The sequence below is a fragment of the Phocoena sinus genome, chromosome 8, assembly GCF_008692025.1.
Source record: "Phocoena sinus isolate mPhoSin1 chromosome 8, mPhoSin1.pri, whole genome shotgun sequence".
Taxonomy (NCBI): Eukaryota; Metazoa; Chordata; class Mammalia; order Artiodactyla; family Phocoenidae; genus Phocoena; species Phocoena sinus.
In genome coordinates, this window is record NC_045770.1 from 23232210 (window position 1) to 23249598 (window position 17389).

The following is a 17389-nucleotide window of genomic DNA, read 5'->3' on the forward strand; positions in this document are numbered from 1 at the left end:
CTCATTTTACAGGTGAGGACATTGTAGCTTACAGCGGCACAGAAACTTTCCCAAGATCACACAATTAATACACAGAAAGCAGTAGGCTCCACTTTACCAGACTTCCTAAATAAATAAATAAACTGAAGTATGTTCTGGAATAGTGTCAGAACACATGATTCTTATTAAGTTCTGAAGAATTTGTTTTCTCATATTCAATTTTCAAATACTTGAAGACTGCCAAGGGAAAGAGAAATCAGGTTGAATGTGCACACTCCAGAGGACAGAAATAGGATGAGCATGAAGAAGTTTCAAAGAGTCAGATTATACTTCAACATAAACAAATTTCCAGTTATCACATCTGTTTGAAAAATGAGGTAACGGTCCATCTTCTGTTTGGAGTAACGGTTATACAGGTATAAACACTAGAAATGAAAATCAAAACTACTGTAAGGTATCACCTCACACTGGTCAGAATGGCAATCATCAAAAATCTACAAACAATAAAAAAATCAACAAACAATAAATGCCAGAGAGGGTGTGGAGAAAAGTTAACCCTCTTACAATGGGAATGTAAATTGATACAGCCACTATGGAGAACAGTATGGAGGCTCCTAAAAAACTAAAAATAGAATTACCAGAAGCAAGAAGAACTAGAATCCTGCACACTGTGGAACAAAAACCACATTCACAGAAAGATAGACAAGATGAAAAGGGAGAGGGCTATGTACCAGATGAAGGAACAAGATAAAACACCAGAAAAACAACTAAATGAAGTAGAGATAGGTAACCTTCCAGAAAAAGAATTCAGAAAAATGATAGTGAAGATGATCCAGGACCTCAGAAAAAAAATGGATGCAAAGATCAAGAAGATGCAAGAAATGTTTAACAAAGACATAGAAGAATTAAAGGACAAACAAACAGAGATGAACAATACAATAACTGAAATGAAAACTACACTAGAAGGAATCAATAGCAGAATAACTGAGGCAGAAGAACGGATATGTGACCTGGAAGACAGAATGGTGGAATTCACTGCCATGGCACAGAATAGAGAAAAAAGAATGAAAAGAAATGAAGACAGCCTTACAGGCCTCTGGAACAACATTAAATGCAACAACATTCGCATTATAGGGGTCCCAGAAGGAGAAGAGAGAGAGAAAGGACCCAAGAAAATATTTGAAGAGATTATAGTCAAAAATTTCCCTATCATGGGAAAGGAAATAGCCACCCAATTCCAGAAAGCACAGCAAATCCCATGCAGGATAAGCCCAAGGAGAAACACACTGAGACACATAGTAATCAAATCGGCAAAAATTGAAGACAAAGAAAAATTATTGAAAGCAGCAAGGGAAAAAAGGCAAATAACATACAAGGGAACTTCCATAAGCTTAACAGCTGATTTCTCAGCAGAAACTCTACAAGCCAGAAGGGGGTGGCATGATATACTTAAAATGATGAAAGGGAAGAACCTACAACCAAGATTACTCTACGTGGAAAGGATCTCATTCAGATTCGATGGAGAAATCAAAAGCTTGACAGACAAGCAAAAGCTAAGAGAATTCAGCACCACCAAAGCAGCTCTACAACAAATGCTAAAGGAACTTCTCTAAGTGGGAAACACAAGAGAAGAAAAGGATCTACAAAAACAAACCCAAACAAATTAAGAAAATGGTCATAGGAACATACATATCAATGATCACCTTAAACGTGAATGTATTAAATGTTCCAACCAAAAGACACAGGCTTGCTGAATGGATACACAAACAAGACCCATATATACGCTGTCTACAAGAGGCCCATTTCAGACCTAGGTACACATTCAGACTGACAGTGAGGGGATGGAAAAAGATAATCCATGCAAATGGAAATCAAGAGAAAGCTGGAGTAGCTATACTCATATCAGATAAAATAGACTTTCAAATAAAGAATGTTACAAGAGACAAGGAAGGACACCACATAATAATCAAGGGATCAATCCAAGAAGCAGATATAACAATTATAAATATATATGCACCCAACATAAGAGCACCTCAATACATAAGGCAACTGCTAACAGCTATAAAAGAGGAAATCGACAGTAACACAAAAATAATGGGGGACTTTAACACCTCCTTAACACCAATGGACAGATCATCCAAAATGAAAATAAATAAGGAAACAGAAGCTTTAAATGACACAATAGACCAGGTAGATTTAATTGATATTTATAGGATATTCTATCCAAAAACAGCAGATTACACTTTCTTCTCAAGTGTGCACAGAACATTCTCCAGGATAGATCACATCTTGGGTCACAAATCAAGCCTCAGTAAATTTGAGAAAATTGAAATCATATCAAGCATGTTTTCTGACCACAACACTATGAGATTAGATATGAATTACAGGGGAAAAAAAGTAAAAAACATGAACACATGGAGGTTAAACAATATGCTACTAAATAACCAAGAGATCACTGAAGAAATCAAAGAGGAAATCAAAACATACCTAGAGACAAAAGACAATGAAAACATGATGATTCAAAACCTATGGGATGCAGCAAAAGCAGTTCTGAGAGGGAAGTTTATAGCTATACAAGTCTACCGCAAGAAACAAGAAAAATCTCAAGTAAACAATCTAACTTTGCACCTAAAGGAACAAGAGAAAGAAGAACAAACAAAACCCAAAGTCTTGGGTTTTGGAAGTCTTACCCATGGCAATCAGAGAAGAAAAAGAAATAAAAGGAATACAAATTGGAAAAGAAGAAGCAAAACTGTAACTGTTTGCAGATGACAAGATATTATACTTAGAGAATCCCAAAAATGCCACCAGAAAACTACTAGAGCTAATCAATGAATTTGGTAAAGTTGCAGGATACAAAATTAATGCACAGAAATATCTTGCGTTCCTATACACTAATGATGAAAAATCTGGAAGATAAATTAAGGAAACACTCCCATTTACCATTACAACAAAAAGAATAAAATACTTAGGAATAAACCTATCTAGGGAAACAAAAGACCTGTATGCAGAAAACTATAAGACACTGATGAAAGTAATTAAAGATGATATCAACAGATGGAGAGATATACTATGTTCTTGGATTGGAGGAATCAATATTGTGAAAATGACTATACTACTCAAAGCAATCTACAGATTCAATGTATCCCTATCAAGTTACCAATGGCATTTTTTACAGAATTAGAACAAATCATCTCAAAATTTGTATGGAGACACAAAAGACCCCGAATAGCCAAAGCAGTCTTGAGGGAAAAGATGGAGCTGGAGGAATCAGACTCCCTCACTTCAGACTATGCTACAAAGCTACAGTAATCAAGACAATATGGTACTGGCACAAAAACTGAAACACAGATCAATGGAACAAGATAGCAAGCCCAGAGTTTAACCCATGCACCTATGGTCAACTAATCTATGACAAAGGAGGCAAAGATATACAATGGAGAAAAGATAGTCTCTTCAATAAGTGGTGCTGGGAAAACTGGGCAGCTACATATAAAAGAATGAAATTAGGACACTCCCTAACACCATACACAAAAATAAACTCAAAATGGATTCCAGACCTAAATGTAAGACCAGACACTATAAAACTCTTAGAGGAAAACATAGGAAGAACACTCTTTGACATAAATCACAGCAAGATCTTTTTTGATCCACCTCCTAGAGTAATAGAAATAAAAACAGAAATAAACAAATGGGACCTAATGTAACTTAAATGCTTTTGCACAGCAAAGGAAACCATAAACAAGAGGAAAAGACAACACTCAAAATGGGAGAAAATATTTTCAAATGAAGCAACTGACCAAGGATTAATCTCCCAAGTTCATAAGCAGCTCATGCAGCTCAGTATCAAAAAAACAAACAACACCGGGGCTTCCCTGGTGGTGCAGTGGTTGAGAGTCCACCTGCCGATGCAGGGGACATGGGTTCATGCCCCAGTCCGGGAAGATCCCACATGCCGTGGAGCAGCTGGGCCCGTGAGCCATGGCTGCTGAGCCTGCGCCTCTGGAGCCTGTGCTCCACAACGGGAGAGGCCGCAACAGTGAGAGGCCCACGTACCGCAAAAAAAAAAAAAAAAAAAAAAACCCAATCTAAAAATGGGCAGAAGACCTAAATAGACATTTCTCCAAAGAAAACATACAGATGACCACAAAGCACATGAAAAGCTTCTCAATGTCACTAATTATTAGAGAAATGCAAATCAAAACTACAATGAGGTATCACCTCACACCTGTTAGAATGGGCATCATCAGAAAATCTACACACGACAAATGCTGGATAGTGTGTGGAAAAAAGGGAACCCTCTTACACTGTTTGTGGGAATGTAAATTGATACAGCCACTATGGAGAATAGTATGGAGGTTCCTTAAATTATAAAATAGAATTACCATATCATCCAACAATCCCACTACTGGCCATATACCCAGAGAAAACCATAATTCATAAAGACACATGCATCACAATGTTCATTGTAGCACTATTTACAATAGCCAGATCATGGAAGCAACCTAAATGCCCATCTACAGACGAATGGATAAAGAAGTTGTGTTACATATATACAATGGAATATTACCCAGCCTTTTTTCTATTACTCAGCCTTATTTTCACCTGGGTAATATAAAAAAGAATGAAATTGAATCATTTGTTGAGACATGGATGGATCTAGAGACTGTCATACAGAGTGAAGTAAGTCAGAAAGAGAAAAACAAATATCGTATATTAATGCTGTATGTGGAACCTAGAAAAATGATACAGATGAACTGGTTTGCAGGGCAGAAGTTGAGACACAGATATAGAGAACAAAACATATGGACACCAAGGGGGGAAATCCATGGTGGGGTGGTGATGGTGGTGTGCTGAACTGGGCGATTGGGATTGACATGTATACACTGATGTGTATAAAATTGATGACTAATAAGAACCTGCAATATAAAAAAGCAAAGAAAAAAAATAAAAATAGTACTACCATATGACCCAGCAATCCCACTACTGGGCATATACCCTTGGAAAACCAGAATTCAAAAGGACACATGTACCCCCAATGTTTATTGCAGCACTATTTACAATAGCCAGGACATGGAAAAAACCTAAATGTCCAAAGACAGATGAATGGATAAAGAATATGTGGTAATATATACGGTGGAATATTACTCAACTATGAAATGGAAGGAAATTGGGTCATTTGTAGAGATGTGGATGGATCTAGAGTCTGCCATACAGAGTGAAGTAAGCCAGAAAGAGAAAAACAATATTGTATATTAACGCATATATGTGGAATCTAGAAAAATGGTGCATATCAACCTATTTCCAGGGAAGGAATAGAGACGCAGACATAGAGAACAGACATGTGGACACAGGGGGAGAAGGGGAGGGTGTGACTAATTGGGAGATTAGGATTGACATATATATACTACATGCATGAAACAGATAGCTAGTGGGAACATGATATAAAGCACAGGAAGCTCAGCTCAGTGGTCTGTGACAACATAGATGGTTGGGATGGGGGTGGTGAGAGGGAGATCCAAGATGGAGGGGATATATGTATACATACAGCTGATTCATTTCATTGTACAGCAGAAACTAACACAACATTGTAAAGCAATTATACTCCAATAAAAAATAAAGTATATAAGCATAATTGAACAAATTGTATTAAAAATAAAGGTAATAAATACCAAGAAAACCCTCACTAATTGTAGCTTCAGATATATGTATTTCACTATGTATAAATTTAACATAATTTTTTTTAATAAAGAGTCTACTTCATGCAATAATCAGCTTCAGTCAGAGGCTTAATGATAATCTGCTAGAGATAAAGAGGACTCCTGAGTTAACCTTAGTATTCTTCTAAACCTCAGACTTTACAGTATTTTCATTGGTATATATAAAAGAGAATATGATGTCACTTCCAGATCTGAAACACTTTTACTTTTTTAATTAGTTAGTTTTTTTACTCATATTGTCTCTTCAAACGTGTAAAGAATTTCTAAGTAAGTTGCTTTGTAAGCATGTTTCAAGTAGGAAAAGAAGAGCCAGTGATGAGCTTAGAGTATTACTCATCAGAGCATATCTCCTCACTAGAGGCCTCCCAGAGTGGACTTCCCAAATAAATTGAATTAGGCAATAACCTAGTCCTTAGCCTTAAAGACCCAGAAACCTAATTTTGTCTATACCTCAAGAGCACAGCACAATAACAAAGATTACAAGATTAAGAGCAAACTTTATCATTTCTAAATAAGAAATAAAATTTCCAAGAGTATCAAACCCATTGGATCTCCCAGACAGCACACTGTTCTTGTAGCATGCCATAGAGGAAAATAAACTATAATCAGTGTTGATTCATAATCATGTAGTCAAAATAAAGGTGCTGTATGACTCACAATTTTAATGACATCTTTGGACAGCTTAGCCTTCAATCAGGTTATGGTTCCTAGGAGCAATTTTGACTCATATAAAGAATTATATATGTTCATCTTGGTTAATTATGGATTGATATTTTAGTTTACTTAACAGGGCAACCTTTCTTTCCTTCATCTAGAAGTTCCAAAAAACACTCTGGTGTACTACAAAAGATGAAAATAAGTGGAAATGTTACCTATAAAATCCAGTGAGTTCTTTTTATGTTCTAGGAAATGTGAAACTATAGGTATGACACAGACTTTGTTTTAAGGGTACTTGAAATATGATAATGAAAACTGAATGGGTAACATGTAATCAGTAGACACAGATCATTCTGAGGTCATATCCTACTTGTAATAGAAAATGGAAATAAGGATAGTCTATTGTAACTACTTATTCTACTTTTACAGGGATATATGCCCACATTTAGCTTACTTTCTTCATTCCCTTCCATGTTCATTCTCATCAGAAGTGTTTGAAAATCCATTAATTGTTGTTGATGCCAGATTCTCTGTATCCCACAATATGTTTGACCATGAACAATGTCAAATTATAACATGGACACAGAGTGTAAATGTTCTGGGAGATGGAGAGAGTTCTTTGTTTCCACATGTCAAAAATAGGGTAGGAATGAAATAAATTAATATTTAGATGAGTTTCTAATTTATCACAGGTTCCATTTTAGATATTTTAAACTCATTCAATTCTTATGTACTGTAACATATCAAATAATTTTATAGAAGTAGGAATTGAGCAAAGAGAGATTACCTGACTAACTAATGTTTGCATAACTACTGAGCAACAGGGCTAGAATTTGAACCCAGTCTGTCTGATGTGAATGCCTGATTTCTATCCATATGCTAATCTTTTCTTGCTATCCTGATACTCTTAGCGTCTTCTAACAGTAAAGTATTTTGTTTTCTAAGAGGAAAAAAATAATTTTGCTCCTTCAACTCCCTGAAATCTTTCTTTGGCACACGCTGAAGAACTATTACACACATACAAGTGACCAAAATCATCATCGGCAACCATTCACCCCTAACCAACCAAATTGCTACATAATGATATGCTAAAGCTCTAAAATATAATTGAACAAAATTTTAAAATGTAATTAGACAACATTGGGTAATATTCTGTGAACATTCTCAGCTGTGCTATGAAAACTTTGCAAAGCAAAAGAAGAGACAGATCTCAAGTGCCAGCTGCTGCCTTTTGGGGAAGCTGCCTGCCATGGCCACTTTTCCAGAGAGCTTCCCAAGCAAGGACGCCAACCTTGCAGGGGCCAATCAAAGCTCTCCATCCTCAAAGCTGTTTCAGAAACATGTCTGATAGGCCTCCCAATATCTGGGAATGGATCATCAAGAAAATGCATTTATTCATTCCACAGACATTACTAAACACCTACCCAAAGCTAGTGTTTGTTCTGGGCCCTAAGCCCAAGCTGAATGAGAGACATTCTCTCAAGCAAAGATGCAGTAAGCATTAATGCTCTTTTAGTACAGAGTATACTGGTTTCAGCATACTGCCTGTTAAATGACACAGAGTGAATGAAATAGACACAAATTCCTGCCCTCATGAAGCTGACCGTCTCTGGGGGCAAAATAACAGATGAATAAGTAAAGAAGCAAAATGTATATTATGCTAAATGGAGATTAGGGATTTTACATCTCTCTTCCTGTAAATGACAGAACTACTAGAGAGAAAATCAGCCAGGATATAGAACTGTACAACACAGTTAACCAATAAGATCTTGTGGACATATAGAGAACACTTCACCCAACAACAGCAGAATACGTATTTTCCCCAAGTAGTTATGAAACATTCACTGAGATAGACCATGTCACTGTTCATAAAACAAATCTTAACAAATTTTAAAATATTGAATTCAAATAAAGTTTTCTGAATGAAATGGAAAAATTAATAGCAAAAAGACATCAGGAAAATCTCTAAACTCTTGGAAATTCAATAACACACTTCTAGATAATCCATGGGTCAAATAAAAGAAACTCAAAGGTTGAAAAGGGAACCCTCCTACACTGTTAGTGGGAATGTAAATTAGTTCAGCCACTATGGAAAACAATAGGGAGAGGTTCCTTAAAAAACTAAAAGTAGAGTTTCCATATGATCCAGAAATCACACTGCTGGGCATATATCCAGACGAAACTATAATATGAAAGAATACATGCACCCATATGTTCATAGCAGCACTATTCACAATAACGAAGACACGGAAACACCTAAATGTCCATGAACAGATGAATGGATAAAGAAGATGTAGTATATATACACAATGGAATACCACTCAGCCATAAAAAAGAATGAAATAATGCCATTTGCAGCAACTTGGATGAACCTAGAAATGATCACACTAAGTAAAGTAACTCAGAAAGAGAAGGACAAATATATATGATATCCTTTATATGCAGAATCTAAAATATGACACAAATGAACTTATCTACAAAACAGAAAGAGACTCACAGACATAGAGAACAGAGTGGTTGCCAAGAGGAAGGGGTTGGGGTTAGGGTGGAATGAGAGTTTGGGATTAACAGATGCAAATATTTACATATATATATATATCTGAATTGCTTTGCTGTATATCAGAAACTAACACAGTATTGCAAATCAACTATACTTCAATAAAATAAATTTTAAAGGATCTCAAAGGAAATTCTTAAAAATGCATAAAACTGAATAAAAATACAACATATCAAAATACAACACATCAAAATATGGGTAATGCAGCTAAAACAGTTCCAAAGGGAAATTTATAGCACTAAATGATTATATTAGAAAAGAAGAAAGGTCTCAGATCAATAACATAAATTCTTACTTCAAAAAACTAGCAAAAGAAAACAAACCCAAAACAAGCATAACAAAGGAAATAATAAAGACAAGGGCAGAAATCAATGAAATCAAAGACAAAAAATATATAGAAAATCAATGATATAAAAGCAAGTAGACACAAATCACCAATCATACCTAACTGAATGGTTAAAATAAAAAATAACTCCACCAAATACTGACAAAATGAAGGAAAACTGGATCACTCACACATTGCTGGTAGAAATGAAAAATGGTACAGCCACTCTGGTAAACATTTGGCAGTCTCTTATAAAACTAAACATTCAATTATCCTACAACCAAGCAACTGCACTGTTATGTATTTATCACAGAGAAAATTATGTTATCATTAAAACAAATGTTTATAGCAGCTTTGTTTGTAATAGCCCAAAACTGAAAACAATCTTTGTGTCTTTCAGTGGATGAATGAATGAACAATCTGTGGTACATCCATACCATGGAATACTACTCAGCAATAAAAAGGAATGAACTATTGATACACACAACAATCTGGAAGAATCTCTAGGGAACTGGGGTAAGTGATAAAAGCTAATCACATACTGTATGATTCCACTTATATAACATTTTGGAAATGACAAAATTTTAGAAATTATAGCAGATTAGTGGTTAATAAATGTCAGCAGTTGAGAGGGGGGTGCCATTACAAGAGAACACAGAAAGGATCCTCGTGGTGACAGAGAAAGTCTATCTTGATTATGGTGACAGATACAGGAACCTATACATGTGACAAAATTGTAGAGAACTAAAAACATGCATATATACACATGCAAATGAATACATAACACCAGGGAAATATGAATAATATTTGTGGATTGTATAAATATTTGTGATATTGTACCAATATTTGTGATATTGTACTATAGTTTTGCAAGATGTTACCATTGAGGGGAAACAGGTGAAATGTAGTAATGATCTTTATATATTATTTCTTCAACTGCATGCAAATCTATAATCATCTCAAAATAAAAAGTCTTTAAAGTAATGCACCCAGGAAAAAAATTGGAGGAATGACATTGAAAATGAGGAAACGGAAGTTTGCTTTAATGCTACTGTCTAGTATAAGATCAGCTTTTAACATCCTTAGCCATATAGTTCAGTTTAAATATCTTAGAGTACACATTCTTTTTCTGGAATATGCCTCAATTTCCTGCACATTAGCTTAAGAATGCTGGCAGTTTCAAAGATAAAAGACAGATGGTGTTATGGAAAAAAATTCATAGACCTAAATATGAAAAAACTGGCAAGGAAAGAATGTCACCAACCAAATCAGAATTGTGTTTTAGTGAAAATGAAGACTTATTTTGCCTAGCACACATGAAGGATTACCTATGAATTATGGAACTATGCTATGATAAGTAAACATTTAGTTTGAGGAATCCTCAAAAAAAGTAGCTACACTTGGGGGGAAAGAAAACACAATAAGAAGTGCTTGCTTAGTACATAATTCAGTAAATATCTAAACTCAACACCTGTGTAGAATTTTTTAAATGTGTAAAATTTTATATGAAATTACAAGTATTTTAATAGCTTCATGTAGTTTCAAATATGTGAAGCATATACAAACATTAATGGAAAACAACATTCTACATATTTTTTAACATAACTCATTAAAAACAAAAAAAGTCATGTTGCATCAAAGTGTCATGAACCTGAGAATTTTTAACTGATATAATTTTAGCATTATGGATAACTTTTAGTATTTCAGTTACCACATTTTGGGTTAATTCTAAGTGAATTTTTAAAAATAATAAGAAAAGTTCAGAAATAGTGTAGGAGAAGCAACTTATTCTTCCCTTATCTTTGTGTGTATGTTTATGAACTTAATTATAAGACAGTAGATGAAAATCTCAAATTATTAATCTATGAGTCAAATCCAGGGAGACTTCATAAAAAAGCTTCCCTAGATCTTAAAAACTTGCTTCACTAAAATTTATAAATACTAAAATATCATTGGGACATATGCCTTAATTTATCTTTGACAGGTACCTCTTTGAAATGCCAATTACTGTTATGCTGAGCTGTTATACTTATGATTCATAGCTATTCATTTCCTATAAGAATGATAGCAGCCTGTAGTAAAGTGTGAAAAGACAGTAAAAGAAAAGAGAAAACACTTTATATTGGCAACTGTGACACCTTTTATTAAATTCTAAAGAAATCTGTGAATAAACTGTCCACATAGAAATCATGCTTATTGAATTCTGCTTGTCAGTAGATAATACAGATATTTATAAACATAAATGTGAAACTTCATTCAAGTAAGGTATAACAATAATTTGAAAAAAATTTAATAAGCAAGCAAATTAAACCTATAACTTTTATCTCAATTTTGCCTAAGTGGCAAGAGAAAAAAATCAAAAATTTTCATATGAATTGACCATTTATGGTGAAAAAGCCCAACACTAATCAGAGATGTCATCAAGAATTTTCCTGTAAATTTTAGATAAGCAGCAATCTAACTGATGGATACTGATCAAGTTAAAATGTTATCAATCCTGTAGACTAGAATGTGGATAAAACTCACTCTCTGCCCTGTACACTGTCCAAGTGTATGGCACCGCTATCCATCCTCACTAAAAACTTGGCACTCTCTCTCAGCCCTCCTCTATCTTCCACATCTGACCAGTAACAAGGGTTTATTGACTCTACCTCATTAACAGTCCCTCCTCTCAGCCCTGTCCTCCTACCCTCAGCATCTCTTTCTAGGGCACTTGCTAACTTGTCATCCAGGTTCCTGTCCAGCACCAGTCTGTTCCATTCTCTGGATAATTATCAGGGTGACTTGATTGACACCACACACCTGAATATGACTTCACTGTTAACTCTCAACCCCTTTGCCTGGCCTGGCATGATCTGGTCCTTGCTCACCTCATCAGCTTCATTTCTTACCACCCCACCCAGCACCACACATATCATTTATGTTCTGGTCACACCAATATACATGCTCTCTCTTAATTGTTGCCTACAGTTCACACTCCCGGGTTTCAATCATATTAATTTTTTCTGCCCAGATTTTCCTTCTCTTCACTTCATGTTCCCTCAATTTCAACATAAGCCTCAAGAGAGCAGGGAGATGGTCTTTTTGGACTGCCTTATCCCAAGTCCTCAGAATGGTACCTGGGTCTTAGTGAGGTAGGCCTAAAGTATGTACACATCAGTTCTATTCACATCCCTTTATCTAGAACTCAGATGTCAAGGCAGGCTGGGAAATGTGAAATGTGTACCCAAAAAATAGAAATAATAGACTTGAATAAGCAGCTAGCAGTCTCAGCCACATGACAAAAAAGCCAAATGTGCAAAAATTGAAGAAGAAAAATTACTTTTTCTTGAATAAAAACCTACTAGAAGCTGAATTTAAGCCAACTAGGAGATAAATGAAAAAAATTGATAACGAACATTAAATTAGAGAACCATTAAGTACCTAGATTTTCAGGAGTGATTATATCAATGTATTACATATGTAATTACAGTACTTTAAACTATTTCAGAAAATTTTTGAGAAGCTAGTATAATACTGATATTGAAAGCACACACAAAAATCTACAGGCCAGTGTTACTTATGAAATATCAATGCAATAATCCTAAATATAACATCAGTAAATAGAACACACAGCACACTGAAAGAATAAATCTAAGGACCGTATCTAAATGGAGGTAACTCAAAGAAATTAATAATGTTTTGTAATAGAAACCTCTTGATATAAACCACCATAGTAATAAGTCAAAGGAGAAAAATCATACCATTATCTGCATAGACAAAAAGAAGGCATTTGATACAATCCCAAATCCATTACTGATAAAAAAGAAAAATCTCAATACATAAATATCACCTTGCTGTGCTAATCCCAAACGTGGTAAATCAATTTTAGACTTGTATGATTATATAACTGGAAAACTTAGGAACAATTTACTGAAAATCTATAAAAAGAAAAAATAGCATAATTCAACTAACTTCACATAAAATTAACATACAAAGGATAATGGTCACTCTGTATACAAAAAAATAAACCAGTTAGAAAAGATCCTGTTAAAGCAGAAGCTAAAAGAATTAAAGACATAGAAATAAACTTAAGAAGAAATTTACAAGATTATATTATATGAAGTTGTTAAATTCTGTGAAGGTACCAAAAATAAGGTGTGAATAAATGAAAGAGCATAACTTGTTCTTGTCTTGTAAGACTCAATATCAAAGTGAAATCAATTCACTAGAAAGTAATTATAGATCTTATGAAATTTTAATAAAATACCAGTAGATGTTTTTAATAACTAAGCAAAAGTGTTTCTAAAGTTCATCTGGAAAAATAAACATGTAGGAATAAAACAAAAATATTCTAGAAAAAGAGAAGTATTGAGTGAGGACTAACTCTACGTGATAGTAAAGCATATTACCAAGTTACAGTAATTAGAAGAGTATGATTTTGCTGTGTATGTGAACAGATGGATAATAAATGAAGATAGTGAATCCAGAAGCAGACACAAATACATACTGGATTTAGTAGAGCCATATCTTATGGTATAAGCATTCAAATGGCAAGAGTTCATTTTATGAAGAATTTCATTTAATACTCCTGCTTTGGCTTAAAAGGATTTATTTGTATTTAAGAAAATAAAGATTCCCTCTGAGCAACAAAGTGCTATGAAATCAGAGCCTACATGCAGATTCTTTGGAATTGTAAAGTTGGTACACGTTCATTTGGTTTTCCTTTAAAATACTTCAGTATGTAGTAGTGAAAAGAGCTTCATCTAGATTGATTTTCATTGATTATTTTTTACCCAAAAAATTCAGTTACATAAATATTGAGGATTATATGAATGCTTTGTCTTTGAGGATTATTTTAAGATTACAACAATATCTAATGGCCATGAAAGAGATGAATGTACAGGTATATAACCATATTATAGAAAAATTAATGAAACTTGCTTTTGTCATGTCAGGTTATAATAGTTAAACATTAATTATTGAAGTTATTGTGTTTATTTCAATGAGGTTTGGGTTTGTTTTAGCATAAAATCTTTTTGCTTTGATGGTCAGGAAACTACACAGTTTTTTGCCATTGAAATAATACTAAGAAGATTTTCTACTTAGAACAAATTACCGTCATAACACAAGGGAAGAACTCTGCCATAATAAAGAAAGTACTGTGGGCTTCCCTGGTGGCACAGTGGTTGAGAGTCTGCCTGCCGATGCAGGGGACACGGGTTCGTGCCCTGGTCCGGGAGGATCCCACATGCCACAGAGCGGCTCGGCCCGTGAGTCATGGCCACTGAGCCTGTGCGTCTGGAGCCTGTGCTCTGCAACGGGAGAGGCCCACGTACCGCAAAAAAAAAAAAAAAAAGAAAGAAAGTACTGCTCATGGAGAGAGAGAGGTGATTTATTCAAAAAATGGACAAGTGGCTCATCATCTAGAAAATGATTTAAAAAATCATATTCTTATTTCATACCTTATGTCAAAATTAATTCCAGATGAATTAATGATTTAATATATCATTAATTTAATATAATATTAATATAATATTTTAATTGTAAAAAAATTTTAAAAGCTCCAGAAGAACATGAGATAATCCCAGAGAATATATGCCATGTCTGTCTTCTTCACAGTGCAATCCCAGCAACCCAGCTTCTTAAAACACAGTTGAATTTGAATGAATTGAATTGAATACCAGATCTTAAAGGAGTAAGAGCCACATTCTATAAAGTGTTTCTGAAAGATACAAATAGAGCATTGCCAAAGAGCCTTTAGGAGAATGTGGCATTGCCTCTAGTAGTAACTGCTTAAATAAACTTGGGAAAGAGACACATTCAGATCCCCATCTGAGAGAAGTCAAGGGTTTCCTGATAGCAGAATAAGCCCTCAGCCAAAATCCACAGGATAGTGCCTGCCTTCTCCTGCAGCAGAGAGCTGCTCGACTCAGCACATCTGTCATCCTCAGCACCTGCCCAGCTGAGTTGTAGCCCATGTACTTCCCATCCTGCTCCCTGGCAGTCTTCCAAAAGAGTTGTTTTGGTGACCCCATCTTCCAATAGATAAGAGTATGTCACACAGACAAGCTTGCCCATGACTCTGCAAGGGAGAGCAGGCAAATGCTTTAAGGATGACCTGGTGGGAAGCTTCAAGTAGTGTGGCAAAGCTGTGGACTGCTGAGAAATAACAGCAGCAATCAGACCAGTTCTGCAGGAAGCTATTAGGATTGGGGCAGCTCCTTTTGAGCAAAGGAATCTGTCCAGTTGAGGCTGAAGCAGGCTTAACAATAGTGGCAGGCTTTGTTCAAGAGATGCTATATCCAATAAGCAAAGGTGAACTCCGTGTGGTGTCAAGAGGGAAGAATCACAGGTCCCAAACTGATCATTTCCAACCCCCATAAGTTAAGGATAATCATCAATCAGTGATAACAACCTGAAAATGAAAAATTATACAAAAAATGTCTGTGGCAGATTTCGAATTCACAGTAAAAGTCCTAATCTTGGTCTGAAACTTGAAGCCTCTCCAAGAGGAAGCTCTGCTGGAAATTTCCTCAAAGTACCAAACAGCCCTCATTCAATGTTTGATTCACATTTTCTAATATTGGTACTATAGATTAATCAGCCTGCAAGGATTTTATAAGGATCCACTATGATCCCAACGCAGTGCTAGTCCCTGATGAAGTCTTGAGGATTTTAAAGCACATGCCTCAGTGTCCTATGAGCTTAAAATTTTTCATCTTAAAAGTAAATTTAAGTCACATTAAATGTTTGGGGAATAATTAAATATGGAATTGTGGTAATTATCATAATTCCAGTAAACAGAAACACAGAGAAAGGACAAATACAAATAAGGAAGTAGGATGTGATTGGGCCTTGGAGGAAGGGAAGGTGGGATGAGTAGGCAGAGGGAAAGGAAGAAGATTGTGGGTGAAGGGGAACTGGCATGAAACTAAGGTCATATTATGTGGCAAGATTTCATGAATCTGTGTCTACAGGGAAGATATCTAGTGCTAATAATTTTGTCTTGGGTTTTCTTTACTTTGCCAGGCCATTGCACCAGGCTGTCTCCAAATTATCCTGCATTATTTGAAATACCTTCTTGAAAATAACTAGCTGGACTATTAGAATCAAATGTTAGAGCTATGAGGGTTCATAGCACTCACCTAGACCATCATTTCATTTCACAGATTCAAGAAGGTTGTCCTTCAAGGTCATATCTAGTTAGTGAGAGTTCCAAGATCTCCAGATAACTTCATTCATGGTTCTTTTCCTCTAAGCCACATTTCTTCACTTTTTAAGCTTGGGAGCTTTTACCTCTAATCTTGCTATTTCACCAGATATTATTCATCAACTTTTTGTAAGATTATAATAAACAATTGTTCTAGAGAAGCAAAATTCTTCACTGGCACTAAAGAAATACATTTCTTTTGTTAGTCCTTATAGAGTTAGGGACTTACAGGTACACACAGGAGAGTACAGGAAGGCATGATCAACAGTTTCAATATAACAGTGAGGTCAAATAAGATAAATCTAGAGATGTCCATTAGATTTTTCAAGTAGTAACTCTTGATGACTATAACAAGATCTATTTCAAAAACAATGGTGGAAATGAAAGGCAGTTTGCAATGAGCTACAGATATTGGGAGGTGAGGAAAAGAAGACTACTAATCATTAATTTGAGGATAAAGGGGGAGGAGAGTTTGGATGGTGTCTTGTATTGCATCATAAAAGGATTTATTTTTTAAGATGATCATGTTTATGAGATAAAGAGAAGATGTCAGGAAAGAGAGAGATTAAAGGTAAAAAAAGAGTGGGGGATAGAGTGAGCTCACAGAAGTAGCAAGAGGAGAGGAAACTGAAGCCTGCCCTTGGTAATACTTAGAACATTCTTCTGAGTCTGAAGGAAAGATGCTAAGGATAGATCTGGATATAGATACATCTGCATAAGGGGCAAGTAGGCAGGAAGTTTAGAGACAAAATAGGGAGCAAGTTCATCTAATAAGGGGCAGGGAGCACAGCATGATCTGGTGAGAATCTAGTTTCTTAGAGTCCCCATAGCACCTCCTACAAACCAAACAGATCAGCCACAACCAAGGGGGGAAATTTCCATAGGGGCCATCAGCAACAAAAGTTCACAACAGAGAATTGCCACAGACCCAAGATGTGAATAAGTGCTACCAAACCACC